General features: G+C 48.3%; 1 long non-coding RNA gene across 1 annotated transcript in view; it reads left to right on the top strand.

Moving 5' to 3' along the window:
* The window catches only part of LOC139177051 (uncharacterized), a 246,873-nt gene that overhangs the window by 66,866 nt on the left and 158,441 nt on the right, over positions 1 to 21,566 (top strand). The window contains exon 2 of the long non-coding RNA XR_011561436.1: positions 16,469 to 16,517. This is a non-coding gene — a long non-coding RNA (uncharacterized lncRNA). The remainder of the gene's footprint in view (positions 1 to 16,468; positions 16,518 to 21,566) is intronic.

Here is a 21,566-nt window from a genome sequence, read left to right as displayed (position 1 = left end):
ACACCAAATTAAAATAAGCCCCGAGGAATCGAGATTTTGTTTGTTTTTCAAAAGCACATATTTAAAATGTTGTTTTATCGAACCCATCCCACCCCTATTTTGAAAGAGTTGGGACATATATTACATGTCCTTTTTTACACTTGTATCCATTATTTCTCCAGCCATTGCTGATAACTGATGAGGAAGAAAATAAGTGTATTTCTGCCACATGGAAATACATATTTGTGTAGGAGACAGACAAGGACAATTATGGGGAAATTGAGAATGCTTCTTGTCTTTTTGTTTTCATTTTTACAAATACCTCTTTCTCTGGTCCGGAGAATGCTCAGTTGATTCTTAGAGCTGGTCTCAATTCAGCTGTTTCTCTCTCTCCTTGACAACGTGTCTCCCAAACCCATCATTTTGCCTCTTTATGCAACCTGCAGATAGAAAGCATTTGGTCAAATGCTGGGGGCCATCAGATCTGGGTTAGCAAGTGATAGAATTCCTTCTGCTCTGACCTCTGTGTTTAAAAGAGTCTTTTCAGCCAGTGATTTGTGTACTAACAAATTCATAGAAGCACTCACATTTCTCCTATCTGTACCCCTTTCTTCCAAATTATAGATATGTAAACCTCCCCAACACAGAAAAAGATCACTGATTTGCTGTGCTAAACTGGGAGATATTTTCACCACCAGCAACTGTTTAAAATTCCCACCCCTGGAGTGAGGGGGAAAAAAATCCATCAATAAAACAAACTTTGATTTCCAAACGTCAGGCTAAATGACCACGGACCCGCTTGGGAAAAGGTTGTTCTCTGTGACTGCTCACAGCCTAATATTGAGAACAGTGGAAAATGTCACACTGATCATAAGAAAAAGAGCCAATGTGTAAAAGAACTAATTTTTCCATCGCTATGGACCTCTTAATGGTGTGCATTTGTGAATCTCTGGTGTGAATCTAAGATGCCTCAACACATGCCTGTTTTGAATGTGGGCGCATGAAAAGACGCGTGTCCACAGTCTGTTTTAACAAACTGCCTGAGAATTCTACCCACTCTGCAGGGCATCAATGCCACTAAGAGAACAACGTCACTAAACTACCAAACTCATTTATTTTAAACTCCGCTGAAACAGCTCCCCCAAAGCAGGTGACTATCGAAAGATTTTTTTTTTTAATTCTAAATAACAAGAGAGATAAAAGTGAATGTCATTCTATGAGGTCTGAACGTTAAAATGTTAAGAGAGAGTTAACCAGGGTCTGGTAAATGGCTAAACAGATTAGTAGCCTTACTTTTTAACATATAAACATCTGAAACCCGTTTCCTGTTTAAGAAGAAGAAAAAAAAAAAAGTCTAGGTGGATGACCTCGGGCACTTTTTTTTGATTAACAAATGTGAATTGTACATCATGGTGGAAAAAAAAAAATGGCCCACGCTTGGTGGTCTTTCTCCAGTCTGTATACGGGAGAGAGAGAGAAAAAATACAAAAATAAACGTTACCTTCTCACTTTCCGGGTGGGCAATGCCATTTCTGCAGTGGCGTCCAGGGCTCTGGCAAATGTTAAGGCTGTCACTGCGGACGGAATCCCTGTGGTCTGCGAGCCTCCGGAGAGTCCGAAGAAAAACATTCTCCGCATACTTGCTGGCGGGTCCTATCTCCAGGCCCTGGCCCGGCCCTGCAGGCTCGTGTCACCGGGCCGGCCGCTGGGACACACTCATCTGACCCCACGCCTCCCTCGCGGCTAGACCTGCAGCGGGGTGCCAGCCGGACCGGTTCACTGCCGCAACCCAGAGGACACACGGAGTGGAGTCAGCCTCCGGGACCAAGCGCCAGCTGCAGTCTGTTCAGCCGAAAAGAGCTTAGCGGTTCTGACACATTCTGACAAGATACATTTTATAGGGTTTGTGCTAAAATTTGATATTGGAAGTGGGGATTCCAATTTTATGTCTCGGATAATAACAATAACAGCTGGGACCTTTAAGAAATGTGTGTATTCCTCCCATTAAGAGTCACATAATAAAAACTATTTATGTCAAACACCTTATAAGGGAAAGATTTAGCCTGAATGTCAATATAACATATAATACTTTTTTATATTCAGATTAAAAAAAAAATCTGGGGAAAAAAATCCATTATCAATGTTAACTATTAGTTTTGACTTAGACCAGTGGATATGTGGTGGTTTTAAAAATCTAAAGTTGGCATCTTCTTGCTTTAATTTGCAAAGTCATTGAAGCGCCTCTTTTTGGTATTATTTCTGTATATATTAGAAGAAAAAAAAACAAAAAATGCTGATACATCTTTTTTTCCTTCAAGTCCTTCTGATGAAAAGATACAAAAGAAGGACACAGTTTTATGTGGCTTGATTTGATTTTGATAATTTCCAAGCCTGCAATAAAAAGAGTCGCTGGCCCTTACTCATCGGTGCTGTTTTTGTTCTCGGAGAGCAGCCGTGGCTTCGGGTCCAGGCTGGCGGCCCGAGCTCTCCTCATTCTGCTGGACAAACGGGGCAGCAGCTCAGATGGACTTCTTCCTCGGGAAAGGAATCTTGACATCTCGGCTCAAGGCAACGTCTGCAGCCAGATTTCAAAGGGGCTTCCACTCGACTCTGGCTTCCCTGGGGTCATCACACCGACACGCTCCCAGGGGAATGAGCCTACTGCCAAACCGACCAGGATTCTCGCCCGGGCCGGTCACTTAGAAATGGCTGCGCGGCCCTGCTAGGCCGGCTTGTTAGGAAACCCCAGCTTCCTTCCTATCTCATCTGCTTAGACGAAGAGCAGAACCTGATTGGGATGAGAAGAGAACCCCAATTAGCAAAGCCAAGAGACGGCCATCCGTCCTGCACCCACATCCCTGGGTCAGGTCCGCATGTTTTTTTTTGACTCATGGACTCGTGTGACCGCGGGTTAATGAGAAAAGCCCATGGTGGCGGGAACCATCATCCAGGCTCGCTGAGCCCCTACCCTGGCCCCCAGCGCCTCCTTGACAGGATGGCACCCCTGTCCATGGAAGGATGAAGAGCCCATGGGGACCAATGCAGAGCCCCCTGCTCCTCAGGTCCTGTTGGAACCAGCTGACACCAGCCTAAACTCGGCCAAATGCCAGCTGAATTTCTTTTGTTATTAAGTCACAACTTGAATGTTACAGCCCCTGAGTGAACACAATCTTAAAAAAAAACTTCCTACAAAGCCTCTCCCTTCTCTTCTTTGTCAGAAAGTTGCTTCAGCCTAAATAGAAGCCATTTCCCTTTTCTTTTTAAAGGAGAGGGTCACCAGGTGCCCCCTGGGGTCCTCTGCCAGCTTCACCCTCCAGTACCAGCACTAATAAAGGCCACACCCCTGTGTTGGTGGCCATATTCCACGCGCTGATTTAATGCTGGCTTCACGGCTGCTATCAGAGAGAAGTGTGCTCCCAGCCAGGACTGCAAGGGCGTCTGAAGACACGGTGAACATTTGAAATTAAAAACGTGCAAGTCCAGAGGATGCTGCAGACACTCGGAACACCAGCTTCACCCACCTCGTCTCCCATCTTCTCAGTGACCCTCACGGTAGCCATCATCACCCACACGTGACACGGGGACGCGGAGAGACAGGAAGATGGGTACCCAGGGAAGCTCGGCAGTGCTCAGGGATGCCTGGTCAGAGCCAGCCTTTGACGGGACCTGTTAGATGCTAAACATCTTCCCTGCAGTCTATTGGCTTCAGGGAAAAGTTTACTTGACCCCCTCTGTAACCCCAGGGCCTTCCCAGGTGGCACTGGTGGTAAAGAACCCGCGTGCCAATGCAGGTGACATGAGACACGGGTTTGATCCCTGGGTGGGGAACATCCCCTGGAGGAGGGCATGGCAACCCACTCCAATATTCTGGAAAATCCCATGGACAGAGGAGCCTGGCGGGCTGCAGTCCATGGGGTCACAGAGTCGGACATGACTGAAGCAAATTAGCACCCATGCACGTCACTGCAGGAGCCAGGCTTTCTTATCGCGTGCATCTCCTAGAAGAGGAAACAGACAGAGAGGTCAGTCCATCTCTGAAGACCAGAGTGCTGGAAAGTGACAGAGGCGTCCCGCAGAGCCCGGGCTGCAGCCCCTGAGCTGTCACATCAGGTCCAGTGTCAGCTGTGAAAGCCCAGGTCACAAGCTAGCCCGTCACCTGGGTGAGTGGCTTCACCAGCTGGAGCCTCAGTTTGCTCACCTGTGAAGTGGGGCTGGAATGGGCCCCACCTTGGAGAGCTGTTTCAGGCTCACACGAAACAGTCCAGGGAAAGTGCACAGCACGTCGGAGGCACCGCACAGTCACCGCGTGCAGACCTGGGGGGTGGAGTCTCAGCCCAAGGCCTGTTCTATGTTCTCTGAGCGGCTGCGGGCTACACAGCTTGTGTCGGGGACCCATCTGGGAAAGCTGGGCCACGTCCTCAAATACCAGGAGAGCAACGTGCCCGGGCGGCAGGCAGCATGGTTCCCACATCAGCCAGGCCTCAGCTGGGCGGTCCAGGTCTGCCCCATGGAAGAGCTGGCTGGCAGCAGGTGCCCTGGGGTACAAGGAAGGATGTGCAGGGCCCCCTCCTCACTGGGGGCAGCACATGACATTATCACAAGACAGCACGAGAGATCCACAGGCCCCCTGCCCGCTCACCAGCCTTTCGCTGCCCCGGCTACACTCTGGCTTCTGTCGAATCTGTTTGGATGGTCAACCCCCACCAGAGGCCCCTTCCTTCTCCACCCTCTTCAGACACATCAACGGCCGCACAGACAGCCCCAGGAACAATAAACAGCCTCACATCCCGAAGCTGGCTCTGCTGGAGGCCTGGGGGCTTCCCGACACTGGCTGGGCAGCATGGCTCTCGGAGGCTTGGGGGGTCCAGCAGAGCCAGTTGAGAGCCTGCTTCTGCCTCTGACGAGCTGTGTTTGTTCAGGCAAGTAGCTTGCCCTCTCGGGATCCCACTTTCCCTGATTGCACAAGGGCAGCAGGGATGGGCAAAATGTTGGCTTGCAATAAATAATCAATTGCTGTTTTGCTGTTCAACACAGACCATGAAAGGAAAACACCCGAATGGATTGAGAGCAGTAGATTTTTTTTTTAACAGGATGCCACCCCCTTACATGAGAGGCTAGAAAAAGAGTAGACTGTAAGACCCCAGGGACTGGCTCAGTAGTATACCAGGAAATCCCACCATCAGGAAACCTGGGTTTGGGTTTTTTTTATTTGCTGCTTAGCTGCAGCACGTGGAATCTTCCTTGCAGTGTCTGAGATCTTTCACTGTGGCGCGGGGCTCAGAATTTGTGGCATACAGGCTTAGTTAAGCCCCTTGGCATATGGTGTCTTAGTTCTCTGACTAGGGATTGAACCCACATCCCCTGCATTGGATGGAAGAGTCTTAACCACTGGACCACCAGAAAGTCCCTGGTTTGCTTTTTGCCACTCAGCTGCTGTGCCACCCTGGGCATATTACTTACCAAGTCTGGTCTCCTTTCCCCATCTGTAAGTGGTGATCCGTAAGGTTGCCTCCTACCTTCTTCCTTTAACTACCAACTTAAATCTTCGGCCTCCAAGAAATCGCCTTAATAAACACACTGTTCTTCAAGGTGCTAGAATGTTCTTAAAGTACCCACACATATATATGATTAAAATGATGGCAACATTTTCAAATACAAAAATCTTAAAATAATAGAGTGGTGGGGTTGTGGGTGATTTGTTTTTCTGTAATTTGTTGTTGTTGTTCAGTCGCTCAGTCATGTCTGACTCTTTGCAATGCCATGGACTGTAACCTGCCAGGCTCCTCTGTCCCTGGAATTCTCCAGGCAAGAATACTGGAGTGGATTGCCATTTCCTCCTTCAGAGGATCTTCCCAGACCAGTGATCGAACCTGTGCCTCCTGCATTGGCAGGTGGATTCTTTACCACTGAGCCACCAAAGTCTTGTATCTTCTTAACTTTTTCTGTGGATTTCTTCTTAAATACATATAGCTGTGACCGAACCCCTCGACTCTCAGACATAATCCTGTGGAAATGCCCCTGGACATTTGCCTCCAAAGTGAAAGGACCACAGACTTTTACTGTGGGAAGTGGACTTCATGGGAAAAGGCTTTTTTTTTATTATTATCATGAGTTCTTTGGAGGACATTAGCTTTCATATTAAGGGATTTATTTACAGAAACTATGGGGAGAACATTTCTGTTGATTAAGAACATATGTTAAAAAAAGAGAGAGAAAGGAAGAAAAAAGAAAAAGCACAGATTGTCACATCAGTATAAGACAATCCTGGAAGTGTACTATCTCTTAAACCCACACCTGTGAGTGGTGGAGGGAGGTGGCCTGAGCTAAACCACAGATGTCAGGGCTGCACGTGGGGACTCCTCTCATCCAGGGCCCTTGTGTGCAGTGCGCACACAAGCCTGGGGGTCTGGCTGAAGTGCAGGTTCAGATGAGCAGGTCTGGATGGTACTGAGCTTGTCCCTCATCAGCCAGCACCCAGGGATGCCCAAGTCACCTGGTTCAGTCTGTGAACCGCTCAGGGTGGCCGGGTTTAGAGCAGACCGACCGTGGGCTTCACCTGCTTGGCGGGGGTGGCTGCCCAAGCTCCTCCATTGGGAGCAAGAGTTCTCGACCTGGACCACACTTTAGAGTCACCAGGGGAGAATTTGAAAAATCCAGTGCCTAGGCTGCACCCTAGACTAATTAACTCAGAATCCTTGGGGGTGTGGCCCAGGCATCAGGTTGCTTTCAAAGCACCCAAGCACCCCAATGTGCAGCTGGCTCTGAGGATGGCTGGTTTAGACACTGCCTCCCTCAAGGCTGGGGAGGAGGGAGTGAAGATGGATTGGTGATGTCTGTCAGGGGGAAGGGAGCGGAAGATCGATTGGTGATGTCTGCCAGGATGCCAGCATGGTGGAGAAGGATGAGGGACTTAGCATCCCTCAGGGCTAGGTGCCAGGTCTGCAGACTCTTGCCTACAGAGCCCAGCTTTTATTCCAGGATGACACACAGGCAGAGGTCCCTGTCTGAAGTACACTCCTCAGGACATAGTGTTCAGGCTTCTGGTGCATTGCTTGGCTGTGATTGGTTGGGCAGGGTTGAACGTTGACCTTCTGGGTCAGCCATGGTGGAAGGGGACAGGTTGCATGAGCAGGAGGCCGTGAGAGGTTGAGCCATGACTTGAATATCACCCCAAAGACAGGTTGGGGAGTGGGGTACATTCATGTAAGCCCCAATCTTAGGGATCCTGGAAGTTTGCCAGGAAGGATAAAGACCCCAGTGGGTTGCCCACATCCCAGTCAGGCCATCCAAAGCAAGAACGTGATTGAGGAATTCGGTGTTTCTCCATATGCACTGACGGTAGGGTCAGAATAGAGGCCATCTCTGGGGAGGGTTTAGGCTTTGAAGGAGCAGGTCTTCTGGCTGGGGGCCCTGGGTGCTGGTGTATACCTTGTATTGAGGTGTACAATCATGTAAAACCATCAAGCTATAAATTTAAGACTTGTACACTTTCTGTACTTCCCTGGATATAAGTTAGTGAAAGGGGTTCATTCGTGTCTGACTCTTTGCGTCCCCATGGACTGAACAGTCCATGGAATTCTCTAGGCCAGAATACTGGAGTGGGTAGCCTTTCCCCTCTCCAGGGGATCTTCCCAGCCCAGGGATCGAACCCAGGTCTCCTGCATTGCAGGTGGATTCTTTACCAGCTGAGCCACAGGGGAAGCCCAAGAATACTGCAGTGGGGAGCCTATCCCTTCTCCAGCAGATCTTCTTGACCCAGGAATTGAACCAGGGTCTCCTGCATTACAAGCGGATTCTTTACCAACTTATCAGGGAAGCCCTATGGATGTAAGTTAAACACCAAGAAAAAAGGAAAAGAAATTAAAGGCAAGAAATGTAAATCTATACAATAAGTAAAATGTTCCAAAAGAATGTAGAAACACACAAATAGAAGTGATTTTTTTTAACTTTGTATTTTATATTGGAGTATAGCCAATTAACAGTGTCGTGATAGTTTCAGGTAGACAGCAAAGGGACTCAGCATAGGTACACGTGTATCCATCTAGGCTACTACATAACTTTGAGCAGATAAAAAAGACAATTACAAACAAGCCATTAGATGGGGGAAGCAGGGAAACATGACAAAAAATTGTAACAAATCTGAGGCTCAATGAACAGAAAAGAAAGTGAACCAGTAAACCAAATCACATTAAATATACTAATTGTAAATATAAGCACAGCCCTTAGTTAGCACTTTGCTGAATTTCCTTACCTCCTTTTTCGTGATTGAGTACTACTTTTTTGTTGAATTTCATAAAGGCATGGGGATAGCACCATAATCTTTTCAGGGTTTGTCTCAATCTGCTCTGGGCTGGATTAAAGTGTTGAAATTAATCAGGTGATCCTTGAGGACTTGGAGGGAATATTTTTAAGGATCTGAGATCTCAGAGGTCTTGAGCAAGGAGAATCCATGCAATAGCCAGGATGGATTAAGCCAAAGCCTGAACAAGGCTTACAAAGATGTAACTGAAAACAAAATCAATACTAAACTGTAAAGTGGAAATGACATGGCAGCTTTTCCTCCTCCTTTCAATGTATCAAATATCAAATCCATCTTTGAAAATGTAAGAACTGTTTTTCGGAGAAGGGGACTGGAGGAGCCTGTTTTTCCTGGTGAGCTGAATATGGTTTGCATGGGGATGTGGTGTGTGGGTGATGATGGGGCTGAGACGAGGCCCTGGTTTTGGAGAAGAGAAGGAGTTTGGACACTATTGTTATAGGCCAGACTCTCCAGTGCACATGTCTGTGATCAGAAAGAGACAGAGCAAAGGGGACGTGTCAGGTGTGGCAAGGAGTTGTGGGACACTGCCTAGAGAAGCAGGCACACTTACAGGGTCCTGGGAGTCTGGATAGTCGGGGGCAGAGAATTCAGGGTTCCTCAGAGAGGGATCTGGAGAAGGAAATGGCCATCCACTCCAGTATTCTTGCCTGGGAAATCCCATGCACCAAGGAGTGTGGCAGGCTACAGTCCATGGGGTCACACGAGTTGGACACAACTAAGCAACTAAGCTACCACCACCACCAGAAAGGGGTGGCACAGGTAACGTGCCTGGCTCACCTGTTCTCACGGGCATGTTTTTCTGGGGAACATCACTTTCATTCACCGTGAGTTGTGACTTACAAAATGCCCTCCCCAAGAGGGACAGAAAGGCAGTGACAGAAATTTATACCAAGGTGTAAATGACTACCTGCAGGCTCCCTTCCCCAAACCAGGATTGATGAAGAGATTTGGGAAACCCAAAGTGGGCTGGAGAGGGGACAGAGGAGGACTCTCCAAAGCAGGAAGGGTGGGGCCAGGTCAAATCACCACTCACTTTGAAGGGACAGCCCTTACAAGGAGCACAAGGGAAATTCCGGGTCAGCGTTGGTTCTCACCATCAGCATGGAAGATGTGGGTGAATTCATGCATCACTATAGCTTCCGAGGGGCTTCCCTGGTGGCTCAGTGGTAAAGAATCTGCTTGCCAATGCAGGAAATGTGGGCTAGATCCCTGGATCAGGATGATCCCCTGGAGAAAGAAATAACAACCCACTCCAGTATTCTTGCCTGGGAAATCCCGTGGACAGAGGAGCCATGGGGTTGCCAAAGAGTCAGACACAACTGAGCGACTAAACAACAAATTTCTGAGTCCCATTCAGCTGCATGCAGAGTCAGTGTCAGAAGACCGTGAGTCTAATGCAGGTGGCCCACAAGGAGAAATGCTGCCCTGTGAGCACAGGTCCTGGGAGGGGGTGACCCGAGAGCCCAGCCCTGAGGGGAAAATCCTGAAAGGGAGAGGGGGCCCCTCCTCCAGCCGCATTTACTCCTGGGTCACCCAGGACAAGAGTAAATGAAATGAGCAAAGTGACAGGGGCCAGAATTGCTGTAACTGACTGTGGGAGCAGGAGCCCCACCAACAACCTAGGAATCCACTCTGACCTACCCCTTGCCCCTCCCTGAAGCGGACAGCCAGGGGTGTCTGCTCCAATTAAGCATTCCGGAGCAGAGGAAGTAACCACAGGACAGGTTTGGGGACCCACTGGACCCACTTGGGGACAGGACTGAGCTAAGACTCCACTGATGCCCTGAAAGGACCAGTAGACGCAGTGCCATGGCGAGCCTTGGCATCAGCGTCTGTGCCCCGGACTCCCCAGGTATCTGATTGTCTCCTTCCTCCACGTGGTCACCTTGGCGGTCGGCTGTTCTTCCCCACCCAACCTCGCCCCTCCAAGACCTTCTCACATGGCAGCCAGTTGGCGTGCCACTCCCCAGATGTTGGCAATCATCCTCTTGCTTAAAATCCTTCATGGAGGGGAGGTCACCCATACAGGGCTCCAGTTGTGGGGTCTTGGCCCCGCACTGACTTCAGTTGTCCCTTGGCTTGTGGCCGCCTCCCTCCAGCCTCTGCCTTAACACCACCTCTCCTCATCTTTCTCTTCTGTCTCTTATAAGGACACCCGTCCTTGGACTGAAGGCCCACCCAGGCCTGCTTCAGGATGAGCTCAGCGGGAGACCCTGAGCCTAATTACATGCACAGAGAGAAGAGTCAAGATGGCAGAATAGAAGGACATGGAGCCCAGCTCCTGCCAAAGATACAGCCAAAATACATCCCCACATGGAAGAGTTCCTGGAGAATACCTCACTGGACGATGGCAGAGGATACCAGACACCCCGAGGTGCAATAAAGAGCTCCATGTAACCAGCTAGGATGAAAACAAAAAGAGAAAAAGGAATCGGGACGGGACCTGCACCCCCAGGAGGAAGCTGGAAAGGAGAAAAGGTCCCCCTACATGGGGAGCCCCTTTTCGGGAAGGGACCTTAGTGGGGACAGAGGGGGAGTCTCGGAGGCTCAGAAGAGATTGCAGCTGCAGGTTGGTGGCAGCCAGAACAGAGAGAGAGTCACACCACCTCACTGTGGTCCCCAGCCCAAGACTTGAGACTGCTGGTACCTGCGGGGCTGGGGACTGAAACTCAGGCTTCAGAGGACTGACCTGCGGAGAGAACTGGGGTTAGAGACAGCCTGAAAAGGGCCGGACTGTGATGCTGAAACCACACAACTCAGACTGGGACTGGAACCCAGGGGCTGGGAGTCGAAACCACTGTCTTCATTGAAATTGCACACCTGATCTGAGGACTTCGTGAAGCTCTGGTTCTATATGTGTCCCCACAGAAGGAATTCAGTGAGGAACTAAGTGATAGGTAAGAAGTAGATTTATTTAGAGAGATACACACTCCCCAGACAAAATGTGGGCTGTCTCAGAAGGCGAGGGAGTCCCTGAAATACAGGGAGGTTAGCTTCTATAGGCTGGGTGATTTCACAGGCTAGTGAGTGGGGGGACTATTCCAACTATTTTGTGAAGTGCGTATGTTTGTGTGCTCAGTCATGTCCGACTCTTTGCAACCCCATGGACTGTAGCCCACCAGGCTCCTCTGTCCATGGGATTTTCCAGGCAAGAATACTGGAGTGGGTTGAAAGTGGTGGGGATTTCCAGAAGTTAGGCCACCAGCTACTCTTTGGGTTTTGATGGCTGGCCTCGGAATTGTAGATGTGTCATTTAGCCGATGTGTTACAATGAACGTATAATGAAGCTCAGGGTCCCCTGGAAGGCAAATATTCCCCCATCTTGGCCCTAGTAGGTTTCAGATTTTGTCATGTTCTTGATGACTGTCATTCTTTTAAAGCTGTGCCCTGCCACACTTCCCCCATGTCTCAGTACCAGCCACATCTGGGGGTGTTTGCAGAGGAAGCCCAGACGCCATAGAAGCCAAGTGCCCTTACTAACCAGCTTGGCTTGCGAAGGGAGGGGCAGGGCCACCATTAGCAGCCTAGCTTTTGGCATTCTCGTGGCGGGTGGGCACCACCATTGAAACCCCGCTGTTAACGTGCATGCATGGGAAAGGAGTGATGGGGGTAACCTTCCAGTTTGGAAAAACAAAAAGTCTAAAGCCCTGTGCACGCCTGGCCTCTTTGCCCAGCCTCAGGCCTTTGTACCAGGCCTCATCTGGTTCACAGTCCAGTATTGTGCTGTGTTAGTCGCTCAGTCATGTCCGACTCTTTGTGACCACATGGACTGCAGCCCACCAGACTCCTCTTGTCCATGTGATTCTCCAGGCAAGAATACTGGAGTGGGTTGCCATCCCCCCTTCCAGGGGATCTTCTCCACCCAGGGATAGAACCCAGGTCTCCCACATTGCAGGTGGATTCTTTACCGTCTGAGCCACCAGAGGCAGGTGTGGAGGGAGAGACATGGGGACAGGGGTCCTGTGGGCAAAAAGCATCTGTGGGAATAGGCACCAAGCATCTAGGGGTTAGATAGGGTGTCCAGAGCCAGTCTACATAGCGCCTCTGCAGGAATTCTCCAGATGGTGCCCGTCCTGGGCTGACCCAACCCTTCCCAGGGTGAGCAGCTGGGTGACTGTGGTGGGTGGAAGCGCCCACTCTGCTGGGCAGGGAGCAGACCCCACAACTGCTCACAGCAGCCCTGAGATGTGGGGACAGGAAGTGCCAGGATCAGTGGGGCTGTCTCTGGGTAAGGGTTCCACACAGAGCATCCACTTTCTTCTGTCCACCCCCAACCCAGAGTTTGGCCCACAGGGGTCCTTTGCAAAAACAGCTGCAATAGTGAAGCCCCATCTTTCCAGCGGGAGTGGCGGCTCCCCATTGCTTTATGTCATAGCAGTGCTATTTCCTTTTATTATAAATAGGAATTTCACTCAAAGGGGTGCAGCCTAATACCCCTGGCCGCTTTGTACTTTAATCAGAGCTTTCCTGCCGAAAAATGTTTATCTTCCAGCAAAGAGGTGCTAATTTTATCTTGCAAGAGTGGGTATCTGCTTACGTCCCTTCTACCTTCGAGAAAGATAACCCCAAACGCATTATGTCATCTAAATACAGCATCCTTGGAGATCAAAGGGTAATGTACACATCTGCCAAGGTTGATGGAGCGGCCATTGGCGGGCCCTTCCGCCCGGCTGCGTGTGCTCCATTGATAGACGCACTTTGCCATTTCTATGAAAGAAACTCCCAGGCGCTCTGTTTGTGCCAGTTGATTTTGGCGATATTGGGACGTTTTGAAATGAGACTCCAAAATAGATATGCCCTTCTCACCCCTCTATGTAAGCCCGCGCCACAGGAAATGGCACAAGTTCAAATTTTTGTGATGGAAGCAACTCAGGACCAGATAAGACATATGTCCCTGAGAGGGACATTTTCGTGTTTAAAATAGAGTCAGAATGATCCATAGCCCAGATCCACCTGAGTGTGTTTGCCTTTCGACTCCAGTCCTCCTCCTGATCTCAGTTCAGTGTTTTTCATTTTCTTGGATCCCAGTGCATTATAAAAGAATACATCCCAGCACGCACACACACTTGAAATAAAAGCTCATAAGACGAGATGTAATCTTACGCTATGCACTGCACTGACATGTCTTGTCCATTCCCATCTACCTCTCATCCTTTGCTTCTCAAAGTGTGGTCCCTGGACCAGCAGCATGAGCATCATCTGGGTTAGAAATTCAGAATCAAGGGCCCTGCCCCCAGCTGCACAGTGACCATGTTTGAGAAGCACTGGTCTAGCCTATTCATTTTTTTGAAGCTTTAAATTTTTTAATAACTTCGTTGCAGCTCGCTAAAAGGACTCTCCACTCACCCGCACTTCCTGATCTGGGATTTGACAAACCTGCTTCGGGGCTCTGGAGCCAGGGTACGGAGGGCTTCAGGCAGCTCTATTGTGAGGAGAAATCAATACGTCCTACACCTCTGCCCTGGCGGTCGCTTTCTGCAGACACCCTCCCAGCCTCCAGACTAGAGGGGATGATCTCAAAGCCTATCCCCCACTTCCACGCCCCTGTTGCTGCCTCCTCCTCGGCCTTCTCCTGGGAGACCCTACCACCTCGCACACCCCCAGAGGTCCCCAGTATGCTCAGAAAGACGAAGATTTCCCACTCAATGTGTTTCAGAGGCTTTGTCACCACTTGGAGTTTAAGCCCCTGTGTTCTGTGGAGTTTGCAAAGAATTCTAAAGCTTAGGGGGAGCTGCATAGAGAGTGGCCTACCACAGGCAAGGAGCCTGGCCACTTGGGCCACTTACTATGACCTCGTCTCCCTGGATCCCTCATCGTTAAGGGTCCTCTCAGAGCCCTCAGACCCAGGAGGGCCTCTGGGGCAGGACAGCTGGTGGGCGACGCGGGATGAAGGAGGACAAGAGGGAAGGAAGCATCAGATGTCATGGGGAAAGGCTGACTCCCGCCTCCTAGATTTAGAGTTGAGAATAAAACCAAAAGTCCTGGAAGCTCCTCAGACACCCTCACAGGGAAGGGCGATTGTCTTCCTCAGCTCAGGGTGGCTTGCTATTGTTGTTCAGTTGCTCAGTCGTGTCTGACTCTGCAACCCCATGGACTGCAGCAAGCCAGGCTTCCCTGTCCATCACCAACTCCCCGAGCTTGCTCAAACTCATGTCCACTGAGTCAGTGATGCCATCCAACCGACTCATCCTCTACCATCCCCTTTTCCTTCTGCCTTCAGTCTTTCCCAGCATCAGGGTCTTTCCAATGAGTCGGCTCTTTGCATCAGGTGGCCAAAGGACTGGAAGGATTAACAGGGTAGAATGACAGTATAAAGGCGTACAGCATCGGGATGTACAGAGCACCTTGAGCTGGCCAGGCTGGGGCAGCAGGGCAGCTGGCTTCTCCTACAGAGTGGATCCATCCCCATGCTGTAAACATGCACCGCCTCACACAATTTTATCCTTTTTAAAAAAAAATTTTCAGGGCCTCACTCAGTGGTCCAGTGGTTAAGACTTTGCCTTCCATTGCAAGGAGTGCGGGCTCAGTCCCTGGTCAGGGTGCTCAGATCCCACATGCCTAATGGCCAAAACCCAAAATACAAAACAGGGGCAATATTGTAAGAAGTGCAATAAAGACTTTTAAAATGGTCCATGTCAAAAATATATATATATATTAAAAAAAACACCTTTTTTTTAATAAAATAAAATTTCAGAAATAACCTCCATCCTGGAAAATAGACAAAAGCCCAAAGAAACAACAAAACTCACCTGTATTTTCCTTATACTGAGAAAACTTTGCTGGATATCCTAAAGACCTTCCAGCATCCTTGCCATCGAGAATCCCATGGACAGAGAAGCCTGGAGGGCTACAGTCCTTGGGGTCACACAGAGTCGGACACGACTAAGAGACTAACACTTTCACTTTTTTTCACACAGACATAAATCTGTGTACACAGAGGAGCTGCTGCCTTGCATGGTTTATAAACATAGATGGTGTAATACCAAACACATTCAGGAACCCCCCCTTTTCTCCCAACAATATCTTAGAAGTGCTTTTGTTTTTCAGATTTTTGCCCATACTGCACAGCAGCATGTGGGGTCTTAATTCCCTGACCAGGGGTTTAACCAGTGCCCACTGCATTGGAAGGCAGAGTCTTAAACACTGGATTGCCAAGGAAGTCCAAAATCTGTTTTTTTTTTAAATTGCAGTATAGCTGATTTACAATATTATATTAATATCAGGTGTGCAGCAGAGCGATTCGATATTTTTTACAGATCATACTCCATTAACAGTTATTACAGGACAATGGCTGTAAGCCCCCATGCTGCACAGTCTGTCTTGGCTGTTCACCTCGTGTATACGCAGTAGTTCGTGCCTCTTCATCCCCTGCCCCTGGTTTTCCCCTCCCTGCTTGCCTCTTCCCAGAGGTAACCATTGGTTTGTTCTCTGCATCAGTGAGTCTGGTTCCCTTCTGCACATACATTCACTTGTACTGTTTTTTAGGTTCCACATAGAGGTCTTTCCATGTCCTCTGTGTTTTGGCCTCGTTGTTAAGCCAGTGCTCAGTCTTTCGTACGGTTTTCAAACGCCACAGTTTGCTTTGCCATGTTCATATCCATCGTCATTTCAGTTACTTTCCATGTCTTCTTATAACAAACATGTTTGCCTGAACATCCCCAGACCTACCCCTCTGTTCTTACGTGGGTATGTCTTCACCAAAACTGGGTTCTAAGAAGTGCAGTGTCTAGGTTGTCAGACGTGTGGGTTTGCAGTTTGAGTAGATCCTATCAATCACTTCTGTAAAAAACAGCGGTCTGTGGACCCATGGTGGCTAAGCTTACTCCCCATCCTCTTCCCACTGCTGGCCATGGCCAGTCTCTGCATTATGACTAACATGTGAAGTAATAGCAATATCCTGTTATTTTAATTTGTTTTTTATTTAGAAAAAAACTTATTTATGTGACCACGCTGGGTCTTAGTCACAGCATGTGGAATCTTCTGGTCATGGCATGTGGGATCTACTTCCCTGACCAGGGATGGAACCCAGGCCTCTACACTGGGAGCTCGGAGTCTTAGCCGCTGGCCCACCAGAGAGATTGCTGTATCCTGTTAATTTAACTGGCGTGTTTCTGCTCCGCGGTGTGTTTGGACATCTTTTCACACCTGGCATTTGTGCTTTTCTTTCAGGGGCTGCCTCCCCTTGTCCTTTGAACAGTTCTGCTTGGACGTCCTGTAGGTGAGTGTTTATCTTCTTTTAACCTGATCTCTAAAAGTGCATTAAATATTTTGGATGTTGTTCTGTGCTTTATATTTTGCAAGTATTTTTTCCCAGTTGGTCGCTTGGATTTTCAGTTTGTTTATGGTGTTGATTGTTACGCAGATTTTTGACTTGGTTTGCTTTTGCATTTATACTTTTAAGAAAGCGTTCTCTATCTTCCAAGTCTTCTACATTTATTCCTAATAGTTTTATGGTGTAAGTTCTTTGTTTGTTTTTTTTTGCTTTTGCACTTTTGCCAATTGTTCTAATGCCGTTTATTGAGTGGTTGGTCCTTTTCAAGATGTACTGAAATATCTTTGTTGTCATCATGTGAGAAATGCCCATACATACGTATGGGCTGCTAAACACCCTGTTCTGTGGGTTGGTCTGTTTATTTTTTTTTTTTTCAATATGCTTTCATGGCAATAATTGCTAGACTTCACTATGGTCAAAAAATATGTTTTGTATCATTTCAACCTTTTTAACTTTACTGAGACTTGCTTTATGATCCAGAAGAGTGGAAGGGCAGATTTTTCTGTAAAGGGGGGGATTGCAAACAATTTAGGGTTTGCAAGGCAGGTAATGTCTCTGTTGTGTATTCTTTGTGGTTTTGTTTAGTTTTATTTGGGACAGCCCTTTAAAAGTATGAAAACCATGCTTAGGTCATGGACTATGCAAACACAAGCCATGAGCCACAGTGGCCCAGCAGGTGGTCGGCCAGCCTTGGTTGGCTCTCTGTGTGCTCAGGAGAAGCGGTGGGCTCTGCTGTCGTTGGGTAGCACATTCTGTCAATGTCCCTCAGGTCGAGCTGGTTTATAGAGTGCAAGTCTTCTATACCTGTCATGATCGTTGTGTTTGCTTGTTTTTTTGGATCATTGAGAGAATCTCCACTGTATTTGTGGATTGGACTCTCTCTCCCGTTTGGTTTTTGTCTCCTGCATTTTGAAGGTTAAGCACTTACTTCATCACTTGGCCTCATGAAGAATGGTTACATCGAACTGGTTTGTTGAATTAGTAACTAAAATATAATCGATGTCTTTGCTGCTGGCAGTTTTACCAATAACTCTCTCAGATTCTAAGCTGTGAAACACCAGTCTTCAGTTTGCAATTCTTCCAGAATCCAATGGTGAGGACATTCTGATGGGTCCTCAGTTTTCTCATGTGTAAAATGTAAATAATAAGGCTCCTTGGTTGGTTGGGAAGATTAATTGGGATGATCCATGTGGAGGCTAGTAAAAGTAGGTGCTTGGTGCATTTTAGCTATTAGGATTAGAGGATTACTATTAGCATTCTTTCCTAAGTACTAGAGGCAAACACAAGAAAGCTTTTGCTTGGCATGTGGCTGTGGTTGACCAGGAAAGATGGGGAGCAAGTTGGGAGCAGTCACTGACCAGACTTCAACCACATGGCATGGATTGTATTCTGACTCCCAAGTTTGCAAATGGTATCCCTCCCATTCTCTCTGACAACCACAAAAGATAAAGCCCACTCACCCAACATCCACTTCTATAGTCTCCAAAATGTTAAATCCTAGACTTTGTCATGAATGCAAATAATTATGAGAACCACAGTGAAAACAGTGTTGTGGGGAGAGGTGCATGGATGGTAGAGTCAACAGACTTGAGCACAAATCCTGACTTCAGTGCTTACTGGGTGTATCAGTTAGCTTTTGACATGAGAGTGCTGCATAACAAACCACCACAGAACCTCAGCATCATGAGAATGCTAAGTATGTATTGCTTGTACATCTGGAATGAGCTGGGGTTCAGCTGGGCAGCTCTGCTGATCTTGGCTGGATTCACTCGTGTTCTGGGATTGGCAGTGGGGCTGATCTATGCTGACTGTTCCTGGGACAAAGAGGGCGCCCACTCGGCTGTACTTGTTTCTCATCTCCAGCAGGCCAGCTCGGGCATGTCCTTGTGGCCATGGCAACATCGCCAGAGAGCACGTCCCAGTGTGGGGCCACTTGTTAAACCCCCTTCCCTCATGGTGACCAACACAAGTCATGCGGCTGGGGCCAAAGTCCAGGGGTGGAGCCTGTTGCCCTGCCCATGGAGTCAGAGTTCTCCCCAGTTACAAGGCAAATGCAAAAATGTAGGCAGGGGTGAAGAACTGCCACTGGCCATCTGCCACCCCAGGTGTGTGATATCTCAGGCCCAGTTTGTTCATCTGTGACTGGGGGACCGTTCTCTATCTCACCTGTCTGGTGAGAGGTTTAGATTAAAGAGAGTGTCAAGGGCAGATGGTATAGGACCTGATGCAAAAGAGATGTCCGACTGGGGGCAGCCCTTCCTTTATTAATGATAATGATTGATGGATAATGATGATTGTGGATTCACATTCCACAGCTGAGAACCTAGCTTTCCCTAGTCTTCCTTCCTAAAAAGAACAGATCAGTCTCTGTGTTCTGTATTTCCTGCAGTGTGAAGCTTCGCCTTTTGTTTTTAATAGTACTTTTTAAAGAGCAAATGTTTTTAGGTTTGAATTTTATCCATTTCTTTGGTTAGTGCATCTTCTATCATGTCTAAGAAAACCTTACTTCATGAAGATATATTTCTTATACTTTTTTTAAAAAAGTTTTATAGTTTTAGCTCTTGTGTTTAGATCTTTGGTAGATTTAAAATTAATTTTTGTATATGGTGTGAGGTAGGGGTTGGAGTTCATTTTTTCCCCACATGACTATCTGGTTGCTCTGTGCATTCCTTATTGGCTAAGTGTTGAATTCTATCAAATACTTCTTCCATACCACATCACACATTGAAATACTAACAAGCATGAATTGCAGAAATAGATTGATAATAACCACCAGGACTATGAACGGGAATGGAAAGAGGACTCATTCCTTTGGGTTGGTTTACTACCTCCATAGCTAGAGGCATGTGACAGACAGCCACATGCAAATCTTCCTCTCCTCCCAGATAATCACCTTTCCAGCCTCTTACTGCCAGCAGTGAGCACATGACCCAGTTTGGGTCAATGGCCCATGAGAGAAAGTATGCTGTGAGACTCCTGGAAAAGAGGTTTTCTCCCCAGTGAAAGGAGAGAGGTCACTTGTCCATCTCCCAGACCTTGGAGGAAGTCCTATGAGGACATGATGTTTAAGGCAACCCCTGCCGCCTTGTAACAATGCTGGGAAGGCCACGAGAACTTCAGAGATGCTAAGCATTACTGGGAAACTCATTCCATCACAGGGCACTGAACCCAGACTTCCTATTTGGGGAGATAATTTACTTCTTTATGATGTGTGCCACATTAGTTGATATTTTATTTTGTATAAACCATATAGGCTCCTCCCCCAACCCCCAATCCCAGTCCAGTCTAGAATGAATATTTTCTAGCAAGTCCACTAGGTATTTTCATCATCCAATTCTCTCCAAACATGGAAATGGAGGAGATGCTGATTCCATAAGGTGTAGAGTCCTGGGATGGGACCTATGGGCACAGAGGAGACAGCGCTAGGCCTGGAAGTTCCAAGGCTGGGTTCTCACACTGCTGGCCTCCCCAGCACCTCTGGGCTTCCTTCATTCTCTCCTGTCCCAACCACCTTCTCTTGATAGAGCCTTCCTTCCACCTGAAATACTCCCCTTGACATCTGCCCTTCCCCTTGTCTGGCAGGCCCTCCTCATCCTTCAGGCTTCAGTTTAGTGATTACTTTCTCAGGGGGTCCCTCCCAGGCCCTCCCAGACTCTCTCTTAGCACTCTGAATGTTCACTTGTGGCAGTGATCCCAATTGAAATCAAGTGTGTGATTTGCTGTAATCTGTCTCTTCCACCTGACTGTAAACTCCCTGAGGATGGGGGTCAGAGCTGCCATTGGGGCCCCATACTCAGCACCTACCTAGTACAGTGCCTGCCATCTTAGAAGCATTCAGCACACATCTCTGATGGATTGATGGGGGGTGAATGGATGGGTGTATGGAAGGACTGATGGGTGGATGGATTTGTGAATGGATGATGGATGGATGGATTGTTGGTTAGATGAACTGAATGGCACTCCCACAACTTACAAGATCGAAAGCAAGTTACTTCCCCTTTCTTGGCTGTAGTTTTCTCATCTGTCATATAATGACCCTGGACTAGATGGAATCTAAGACTCTCTCCACTGCCAGTTCTTCATCAAATTGAATCCAGATGCTCGGATGTGGCTTTCCTTTCAGAATTGGCCCTCCCCCCATCTATCCATTTTCTTTACCACTGCTGGTGACCCTGAAGTTGTCCCAGAAGCTCATTCCGTGTAAGCATCCCACTGAGGACAGCTGGAGCTGGTGACCTTAACCACCCCAAGATGCTGGTGTGGTGGTTTCCAGGCTTGGGAAGGCTTCAGTGTCTGGTGGTTTCTCCCAGATGCCAGCTCCCAGTTCCCTTGTCTAGTGATGGGTAGGCAGACATTTTGGTGGGCTGGCAGCAGCTGGTGGAGATGTGCCTTCATTTCAGCCCATCTGTTCAGCGTCACATGCATGGAGAGTAAGAAGAGTCCTCTTTTCAGATTAAAGATCGGAACCAGCGCAGTGTCCTGCAGTGCCCATTCTGGGCTTTTACATCTGTGTAGTGGGTGCAGCAGGGGCTCCAGCCTGGGCACGTGGAAAGTTATCCTAGAAACCCATAGCATCCACACTGGTGTCTTAAATCTCTTTATCACAATACCCACTGGAATCAAGGCGACGACCCATCACTTGTACTTTTCTTTCTACCTACCTCCCCTGCTCTGGCAGGAATCATGGTCAGAGGGGACCATTTATTGAGCCCCGCAGTGCCAGGAGCAGTGCTGGGGCCATTTCCTGCTTTCTCTCAAATCCTCACAATAGTTCTCACTGTGCATTCTCACCCTCATTGGGTAGATGGGGTAACTGAGGATCAGAGGTGCCCCTAGATCTTCCCAGGGCCACACAGCTTTACATGGTGGGTCTGAGATTTGAACCCAGCTCCAGACCTCTGAGGCTGTGTGTGTGTGCTCTGTCCAAGGGGCACCCATGGCGGCCCCACCCATAGGGGATCAGAAGGTGGAATCAGAGCCAACACCCCGGCTGCC

The sequence above is a fragment of the Bos indicus genome, chromosome 18 (genome assembly GCF_029378745.1).
Source record: "Bos indicus isolate NIAB-ARS_2022 breed Sahiwal x Tharparkar chromosome 18, NIAB-ARS_B.indTharparkar_mat_pri_1.0, whole genome shotgun sequence".
NCBI lineage: Eukaryota > Metazoa > Chordata > Mammalia > Artiodactyla > Bovidae > Bos > Bos indicus.
This window is presented reverse-complemented; position numbering and strand designations above follow the sequence as displayed.